The sequence below is a fragment of the Oryzias latipes genome, chromosome 15 (assembly GCF_053564925.1).
Source record: "Oryzias latipes strain Hd-rR chromosome 15, Olatipes_Hd-rR_3.1".
NCBI classification, from domain to species: domain Eukaryota; kingdom Metazoa; phylum Chordata; class Actinopteri; order Beloniformes; family Adrianichthyidae; genus Oryzias; species Oryzias latipes.
The window spans coordinates 16,588,696-16,598,805 of record NC_136251.1 but is presented as its reverse complement, the minus strand read 5'-3'; the positions used below and the strand labels follow the sequence as shown (position 1 = coordinate 16,598,805).

The following is a 10,110-nucleotide window of genomic DNA, read 5'->3' as shown; positions in this document are numbered from 1 at the left end:
AGACTGGTGGTATATGCATGCACATGTTATGGATTTCAGACATGATCTGTTAGCCATGTTTCTACTGAGCGGTCCGATCTGGTTTTAAAGGGTCTTTTTGAAATGGAAACGTTCGGACCATACCGCTCAGTGGAAACTAGGCTTAAATATCATACAATTTTTGGGCCCCTGTTAGATGTAGGTCCATAGAAAATTGAAAAATGAAACGGACCGTTTAGGCCGGAGCTTCTGTTGAAACCCATTGATTGGCTGAAGGTCATTATGACAAAAGAAAGCCCCAAGAAAGCGTCCATATTCCTCACCGCCCGCAATCCTCTCTCAAACAGCATTAAATGACTTATCGATACATAGTACCAAAAGGAAAAATGAGCTGCTAGATGACCTCCATTGTTGTTGTTGTTGTTGTTGGCTTCGTTATGGAGCATGTGGGGTGCATGCAATTCCACTTTGAGTTGAAACACTCACTTGAATTGCCTGGACAATTTTAAACCAGATTGGAACGTGCCACTCAGTGAAAATGTGGCTTATGAGTACTGATATGTTTTTTCAAAATAGCTTTCTTGAAACAACTCAGGCAAAAAGTGTGTTGTGCGATTTTGGGGATTGAAAATTCTGAATTGGTTAGATTCTGTTGGAAATTATTATTAATCCAAGCTTTTGGACTTCTGATAAATGAAACAATGATTTCTGTGGTATTTCTGTAGAGTGTATTTTTTCAGGAGACCCACAACATTCCCTGTTAAACTTCAGTGTTGTGATTTACTGGTTTTTATCCTGTGTGTTTTCAGGACAGTCTGTCATGAGGAGCAGCACTTTTGAATATTTATCCTGTATTTTTTTTGTGAGATACTGTGAGTGTTAGGAAGACAAGAGTTTTTTGAATTCATCATCTATTGTTCTATCATCTCTTTTTGCCATGTTTAGACCATCATAGAATAAATTCCAAGCCAACATGTGAGCCTTTCCCTTACCTCATCTAGATGAGTGCTTCATTGCTCCTTAAATGTTGATTTAGCCAGTGAAAGTTCAAAAAAGCACGCACATGACTGCCTCTGTTTGGGGTATTTAATTATGCTCTCTTATTGGTGTTTGCAATGGGCCAGCGACTTTTTGAAGACTCATTAAGTTACTTAAAGACTGAAAGTCACGGTGAGCCAATGCCTCTTCCTGCAGTCTGTTTTCAAAGTCATCAAATCAGAACAGATCTGCATTGGTAATAGGGACAGACAAAAGGAAAAAAAACTTGTCTGTACCCCTTTACTTGGATATGTGAATTTCTCCCCCCCCCCTTTAGTGGCAGAAACGGATGCCAGTGATCCTGGGCTGGGGGCAGTCTTCTAGCAGGTTCAAGGGAATAGAAAATGTGCTGTTGTACACGTCAGCAGGATATTTCACAAATACTACCACCTAAAAAAGAAAAAAAAAGAAAACTGTTGGCCTGAGTTTTTCCAAAACATTCACCATGTTCGAAGTGTACCCTCATTCCCTGAAAAATGGTTGAGCAGAATACACTTGTCCTCACAGCTGACTTATTTATTTAACGCATTGGCCACAAGGAAGTAACACCTTGTCACTTTGGTTCAGTGTAAGTATGCATATTATATAGCCAGTTCAGGGAAGTCCCACAAGGCCAATCTTCTGCGGACCAGTCTAATCTCAGCACGCCAGAATTTAAAGAGTTCTGGTCCTATAGTCTCTCATCTTCAGCTATGTGTACTATTTCTCCTTCTGTGGATATAAGAGTCTCTAGATCCTGAAAATAAGTGTTCAGCAATGGAGGAAACCATGTATTTCTAGTTCAGGGAACAGAAAGGAAATTTGCCATGGTTGTCAAAAATTTTGGCGAGGTTTTGTCAACTTCCCCAGAGCCTGTCACTGAAGTGGATCGGGAGAACTCTCATAACCGAGAATCAGTCCTGTGAGCCTAAACTCAGTTTTATAGAGTAAATCAGTTGCTGACTAGTGAGGGTTCTTTATTCTTTAGAGAAAGAGTAAATGAGATGGAACGTTGCATTAAATATAAAGATACAGACTTTTGAGCAGCTGCTTGTGGTTGTTGTTTTTAACCCACATCCGTGCAGAAAGTACACAGGTGTTGACGCATGTGCCAGTGGCCTCCATCTGGGAAAACAGAAACAGAACTGTATCACAAAATGTATTCTCCACTATTGCTTGTATAATCAGAATACTCTTTTAAACTTTTCTTTTCTTTTTTTTTTTGCTTGACCTCATCTTAAACGTCTGTGTTTGATTTTAATTTAATAATGTAGTTCTCTAAGTTTTAAGTCTTTCAGGTCACTGAACTTTTAATTGTTGTTGTAATTCATTCTGTAGCTTAGGGATATGCTATTGGGACTGAATCTTTAACAGAATCTCTCAGAAACTTGAGATCCATTTGCTTAAAATGTTTTATAAGGAATAGTGCTCAAATGCAGGAAAAGTGAAATTGATGGTGACCCACATTGGTCTTTGGGAAGTTGTGTTGTTGTTTCTGATACTGTTTTTCTTTTCTCAATTTCCCCTTCAGGATTATAACAATGTTTCTGTCACTGCTACATGAACAATTGAGCATGCAGTGTGCTTATATAAACAATCTCCCCCAAAAGCCAATAACTCAACTGAATTATACAAATGTGGGACCGAGTTTTGAAAAGACATTACACAGACCGCAGGAAGAGAGATGGAGATGTGAACTGAGAAAATTAAATGAGGCTGTAGAATCCTCTCCAGTGCCACTTTCAATTTGACAGAAGAAAAATAGTATTTATTATCACACGTTAGAGTAACAGCCACTGTCACAAAACAACAAATTTTACATTTACCACAATTTACAAATCAAAAAATTTGAGAAGCGTGTGACAACTTTACGATGGCTTTACGATCAATACAAAAAGAAGTGTAAAATCAAAATGGGAAGATTTTTACCTCATCCTCATGTGGTTTCTGGTGGGTGGCTTGTTAGACAGGACAGTGCCCATTGACTCCAATAAAAAACACAAAAAAACAGCAATATTTTACCATGGAAAATAAAAACATTATCAATCTGGTGCCATTTACAAATGCTAATTAATGTACTTTTAAGTAGCTTAATAAAATTTTAATGTTAATGTCTTATAAATAGTTTGTTAAGTACTCTTAATATAAAGCGTTACCGAATATTTTTATGTTTTTATTTATGTAATTTATGTATTGAAGTACCTGATCAAGCTTGAAAACGTCAACCCTTTGCACAGGAGTTTTACCTCCATGTGTTGACATTCTTTTGACTGTAGCTCCTTAACCTTAAATTAACGTATTTCCAGTGAATTCTAAAGCAGATAAAAGTGTTGCATAACGTTAAATGTTGCATAAGCCACAAAACCGATATAAAATGCTGCTTTTCTGTCTGTCAAATTTTAATGTCAAGTTTACAAATAATAATGAGCTGTGAGCTGCAATGAATATGTCACGGTGGCCTCTGTCAGTGCTCCTCCCCCTCCCCTCTCACTGTGCACCTGATGATTGGAACCAGCTGTGGACACTCTGCTCATCACCTCACCGCCTTCTTAAGGGGATCCAGACCTGCAGTCATCGCCAGTCCGTTGCCTACCTCGGTGCATGTCTGAACCTCAGTACATACTCCGGTTCAAGTTCGGGCCTTTACTTACCCTGCTTATTTACCCGCCTCCAGGTTTCCAGATCCACGAGTGTCCACCTGGGAGATCTTCAGCTCGCTCCACACCAGCCTCGCCTCGAAGTCACGCCACGTTCCTCGCTCACCTCGGTTCCCAAGACATCAGACAGTGCGCGGCGACCCGCACCGCACGTCTCGCTCCGCTCCAGCCACGCCACGCTCTCAGCTCAGCCCTCAAGCTCCTACGAGCCACGCCGACTCTTCGCCAGAGATCCAAGCCAGCACTAAGTACCACCAGAACTGTTATCTCCTGCCTGGATATTAAAGACTCTTTGTTAATCGCCACTTGCCTGAGTTTCCTTCCGGGGTTTACAGCGTCTGGGTCTGCCGCGTCCCTTCCGTCATGACAGAATATGCAATAACAACAAAAAAGATGATATAAAGGGAATAATTTACCTGAAAATTCTTTGCTGAAGTTAATTTGGGTATCACATCATGGATTTTACTGAAGATGCACGGCAAGTTTGTGCAAATATCACTCATTAGTTTGTAGGCAATATGTCTATAGGCCTGACTTAATTTCTTAACACTGCTGGCAACGCCTAAATAACACTCTCACTTTGACGCACCATGACTCCTCTATTATTCACAATCAACATGGGTCATCTGATTCTGACATGGAAAGATCTGTCACTATAACGAGTTCTCTGGTGTTGGTGTGCTTGCATTAAATGTGTTTCATTAAACGTGCACATAAACTACAGAGCTGGAGTTAGGAGTCTGGCTATTTCTGAGAGTTGAAAAATTGGCTAAATTTCTCAGTTTCAGATCCTTTTTTGAGCTCTGCTTGCCTTGACAACTCATTTATTTGAGTTAGTTTGACTATTTTCCGTCAAACTGTCCTCATTACTTTTTCTACAGAGATCTGATATTGAATTCCACACTTGCAAAATGTTTTAATTTGGCATCACTTAATTTGTCACTGAAATTTGCCATGGTTTAATTTAACTTGTTTCTGTCTGTTTTTGCTGGGGTTTTTTCCACCTCAATTCCTGTTCTACCAGTTTCTGGCTGTGTTTGAGGTTTTCTCTGAGCATTTTTGAATTTATTGCTGAGTATGCCAGTTTATTAAAAGCTTACTTTCTCTTGCACCTGAGTCCCGGCTGCTGAGTCCTCCCAACACTAACTACAACTATGTCTAAAGTGGGTAGAATGAATACCATGTAGTTACACCACATTATTAAAATTGATTCCCAAGCAGATTTTGGGAACAAGAAAAATGTTTGAGTTTGGGAATACACATAACAATTCTGGCAACCTGCCATCCAAGGCTGTATTAAAAAAAAAAAAAAAGATTAAGAAATGTTCTAATTAATCAACACTTTTAATGACTGAATGTGACTACTATTTTGTCTTCTGGTACATATATTTTAGGACTGTTATCTCCTTCTCTTTTGGCTTGTTTTCTTTTTAGAACAAATTATGTTTTGTGGAAGTTTATCAAGCTTAAGCTGTCAGAAAAGCTCGTGAGATAAGTGGACCGTTTTTTTTAATGAACATTTCTTACCAAGCTTAAAAACTCACATTTTCTCATTAAACTCATAAGTAAAACGTTGTTTTTTTTTTGTGTGCTTTTCGTAATTTTCATTGGACTTTTTTTGGCTTCTTGTGTTTATTTTATTGATTCCACTTCGTTTTAGTTTTATATAATTTTGTTTCATTGCTGTGTGGAAAATTTCAGTGCCCATGGCTTGGTTTAATTCAGTTCTTTAAAGCAGAGATCAATACAGAAAAAACAGTCACTTTATTGAATTGAAAAATGTGTGGCATTTTTTCAAGTAAACAAAATATTCCACATTTTATTTTTCTTAAAAAAGAGAATAAAGAAAGAAAAATATGTAATGCTGTGGAGTTTGATATCTAAAAAAAGTTAATCCACTAGGGCTTTCTGTTGTTAATTTACCCTCAGACACTACCGGACAAGGCACATGAAAAACATGTTCAGATGAGGAAAATTCTTTTCAAGTTCATGAATAAATGCACTCACTGAGTCCTTTCTCCCAATCTCGAAGACTGCATTGCTTCCACAGAGATGAAATACTTTATGTTCCAGGGAAAATGAGTCTGAAAATGGGACAGGAGTGAAAAATTGTTGATTACCATCAAGGAAATTTTAGAAATTGCTTTTTACGATGTAGAGCTGTCATTGGCTGCTGATAGAGTGATATAAAAAGCAATTCATTTTCCATTATGTATGTACTGTTAGGAAAAGAAATATGTGTATTTGGTATTATTCAGTGAAAACCTATGAAAACTCCTGGGTTTTGCTTTTAGTTGGAGGACATGAACTTACTGAGGAGGAAAAGGAATGATTAAATTGTACTTTCTGAGGAGACTGGCATCCATTTAAAAGAAAAAAAGGTAACATCTTGGTTTCAGAGTGACTTTAAGAACTCCCTGTTTTATTTGTTATTTTGAAGTTAGTCTACTCCTGTGATTTTTTTCTTATCAAGCTGATCCCAAACTTAAAGTGGGACAGAAAAGTATTTAGTCAGCCACCAATTGTGCAAGTTCTCCCACTTAAAAAGATGAGAGAGGCCTGTAATAATCATCATAGGTGAATCTCAACTATGAGAGACAATATGAGAAAAAAAATCTAGAAAATCTCATTGTCTGATTCTTAAAGAACTTATTTTTAACTTATGGTGGAAAATAAACGTTTGGTCACTTACAAACAAGCGAGATTTCTGTCTCTCACAGACCTGTAACTTCTTTTGTAAGGTGGTCCTCTGTCCTCCACTCGTTACCATTATTAATGGCACCTTTTTGAACTCATTATCTACATAACCAGTTTATGTCCACAATCTCAAACAGTCACACTTCAAACTCCACTATGGCAAAGACCAAAGAGCTGTCTAAGAACACCAGAAACCAAATTGTTGACCCGCACCAGGCTGGGAAGACTGAATCTGCAATAGGTAAGCAGCTTGGTGTGAAGAAATCAACTGTAGGAGCAATTATTAGGAAATGGAAGACATTCAAGACCACTGATAATCTCCTTCCATCTGGGGCTCCCCGCATGATCCCACCAAGTGGGGTCAAAATGATCACAAGAACGATGAGCATAATTCCCAGAACCACACAAACTTCACAAAGGCTACCATCAGTAACACACTACGCTGCCAGGGACTTTTATCCTGCAGTTCCAGACGTGTCCCTCTGCTAAAGTCAGTACATGTGCAGGCCCGTCCAAAGTTTGCTAGATAGCATTTGATGATCTAGAAGAGGATTGGGCAAATGTCCTATGGTCAGACGAAACAAAAATAGAATATTTTGGAAAGAATTGTATTTGTCACGTTTAGAGGAGAAAGAATGTTGAGTTGCATCCAAAGAACACCATACCAATTGTCAAGCATTGTGGTGTAAACATCATGCTTTGGGGCTGTTTATCAGCAAAGGGACCAGGACAACTGATCCATGTAAAGCAGGGGTCGGGAACCTTTTTGGCCAAGAGAGCCATAAACGCCACATATTTTGAAATGTAATTTCGAAAGAGCCATACAATAATGTAGTGTCCCTTTCCCACACTGAGGCACGGAGACTTAACCTCTTTTAGGGTTCTCTATTCTGGTTACTGCAGACCGCAACAAACGCCGTTCAATTAATTCAGTAACTCCTAAATCTCTCCCGCCGAGACGAGAGCGCTTCTCCCAACTTTATATTCACCTGCTCGCGCTCCAGCCCTCCCATTTCCCTTCTTCGGCCCATAGCTGAACCCCATTGGTCCAAACTCCCTAACAACAGGCTGAGCGACAGAACTGAGAGCCAATCAGATCTCTGCTTGATGCGTTTAATGAACTCCAGAACTTTTAACGCGACCCAACAGCCACCCAGTCCAACTCAGTCCGCGACAATATGTTTAAAACTAAATATTCAAATGAATGTGTGCATTTGATATAATTTCAACATTTTTAAAGTACAATAAGTCTGTGGATTCTTTTTTAATAACATTGTTATTCTGTTGCTAATAAATGATGAGTATTTCTCATGGTAGTTCTGCCGATGGTCTAGTCTGGTTGATATGTGGTGAGTTTCTGCTTTATTTTTTTTCCTTTTTTTTTTTTTTCTCGTATACTTTATTTATCCCTCAATGGGGAAAGTCTTCTCCGCATTTGACCCATCCCCTGGGGTAGCGGTGAGCTGGCGTTGATACTTTAAACGTGATTGTAGGTCTGAATGTTCTGTAGATGTGACAAAGACTGCTCACATGCAGATACGGAGCCAGACACACACTCACACACTGCAGTGAGTGACGGGCAGCGGGTTTTACATTTTTACAATCCCTGCGCGATTCACCTGCTGCCTGTCCCCACAACCCCTCAGCCCCACCCTCTGCTTTCTCCCTCACACATCCCGTCCCCGCATCTGCGCGCTCTTCCTCAGAGACGGGAGCGCGCAGTTTTAGGCACGGCAATTCACAGGTTTCCGGGTGGTACAAACTCTGTGAAATAATAGATAATAGTAACTGATAGCGCTGGCGCAGATTTTTCTCTCTAAGCACCGCTACTACTGCGCGCCTCTGGCATCGCATCGCGCCCGAGAAGGACTGGTCTAAAGAAAGAAAAAAAAGTATAATTAAAGATTTGTCTGCGAGCCACATGTGACCATCAAAAGAGCCATATATGGCTCGCGAGCCATAGGTTCCCGACCCCTGATGTAAAGGATAGAATGAATGGGGCCATGCACCATCAGATTTGGAGTGAAAAACTCTTTTCATCAGCAAGGGCATTGAAGATGAAACACAGCTGGGTCTTAGTAGTTTAGTTTAGTCTGTTTAAAGTTTAGTATTCTCCTATTGAATACTATGCATCTATGATCCTTGTGATTGTATGTTCACTTTACAATTACCGGTACGAAGCCCAGTGAGACGACTGTAGTTGTGAATTTGGGCCACACAAATAAAATTGAATTGAAATGAATTGAATTACCCGGGTAATAAAGACGTGGCCTGGTAAGCAGCATTTCAAGGTCCTGGAGGGGCCTAACCAGTCTCCAGATCTCAACCCTATAATAAATATTTGGAGCTCCAATATTGCTCGCCATTATTGTTGCACCGCTAATGTTATGTTGAGGTTGTGAGGGGCTGTAAATCAGCAGGAGAGCATGTCAAAAGATGAATGTCAGGAAATGGGGGTGAACAGTCCCCAGGGTCATTGCCAACAGTCCGACTCACAACTCGGAGGCAAATTTGTAATGAACTGCATGATCATAACTAAACGACCACTAGGAATAGTTTTGCAATAGATAAAAAGAAGAGTGGAAAGGGACAATCAAGCTGCTGTGGTCTTAGACAGAACTTGGTCATTATTTCCCTCCTCCTCTCTCTTTTTCTTTTTTTCTGGTCTTGTTCTTATCCCTGCCTTTTAGGGGTTTAATGACTCATTGTAACAGTGATTCGACTCGTATCATAATTTGCGGTTGCTAATATGACTCATAGTCTATATTGGTTCCATTTGAACGATCAAATTTGATCCGATTTATTGGCCTAAAATCCAAAAATTCAACCTGTGTGACTCAGAGATAAATACCTGGGTACTGAACAGTGCAGGTGAGGTTTTCCAGAATTCTTGTATTTCTTGCAAGATAATGAAGTGTAAATTAAAATGTGAACAAACAAACAAGTAAACAAGAATTGGTGGCAAGTCCATTTACATTTTAGCTTCAAGAAGTTAACCTCACTGTTCAAATAAAAATAATACAAACAGAACATTATTTAATCCAAAAATGTAGTAGCCTAAAGGTAACAAAGATAGAAAGAAGTAGACGGCTCTGAAGGTTTGATCTCGATCAGTGGAAGAAGCAGAGCCGGAGATGTGCCTTGGCTGTGGTCAGGTGCAGAAATGAGGTCAGCAACTAAAGAACAGGCAGGAGGAAGAATGGAATTTGTTATGTGCAGAGCACCACTACAATCTGGTACTGGTGCAGAGAACCAGGGAGCAAGGAATTCCTGAGTAAGCAGGTAAGGAGTACGAGCTTGTCTGCAGTGACTTGTGTGTGTGGAGGGGGGGCAGAACACACGAGGGGAAAACATAGAGGAAAATTAAATAGCAATACATTGACGTGGTCCAGGTTCAAGTCCTGGCTGAGTGGGACCTGTAACAGAACACCAATGGGGGACCTTTCTGCGTGGAGTTTGCGTGGGTTTTTTCCGGGTGGCTTCCTCCCACCATCCAAAAACATGCTTAGGTTAATTGGTCACTCTAAATTGACCCTGGGTATGAATGTGAGAGTGCATGGGTGTGCGCTTGTGACCCTATGACAGACTAGCGACCTGTCCAGGGTGTCCCCTGCCTTCGCCTGCAAGTGGCGGGATAGGCTCCAGCAGCCCTGTGACCCCGAACGGGAATAAAAGGAATAGAAGATGAATGAATGACATGGTCTGTTGCTGACTAAGCTGTTGTTGTTACAGTTAAAACTGCATTTTTAGATCTGGACTG

General features: G+C 40.1%; 1 long non-coding RNA gene across 1 annotated transcript; it reads left to right on the top strand.

Moving 5' to 3' along the window:
* Positions 1-701: 701 nt before the first annotated feature.
* On the top strand, positions 702-3,958 carry LOC111948781 (uncharacterized). Its single transcript, XR_002874775.2, has 2 exons — positions 702-3,593; positions 3,671-3,958. It is a non-coding gene; the product is annotated as an uncharacterized LOC111948781 (long non-coding RNA).
* The last annotated feature ends 6,152 nt before the right edge of the window (positions 3,959-10,110 follow it).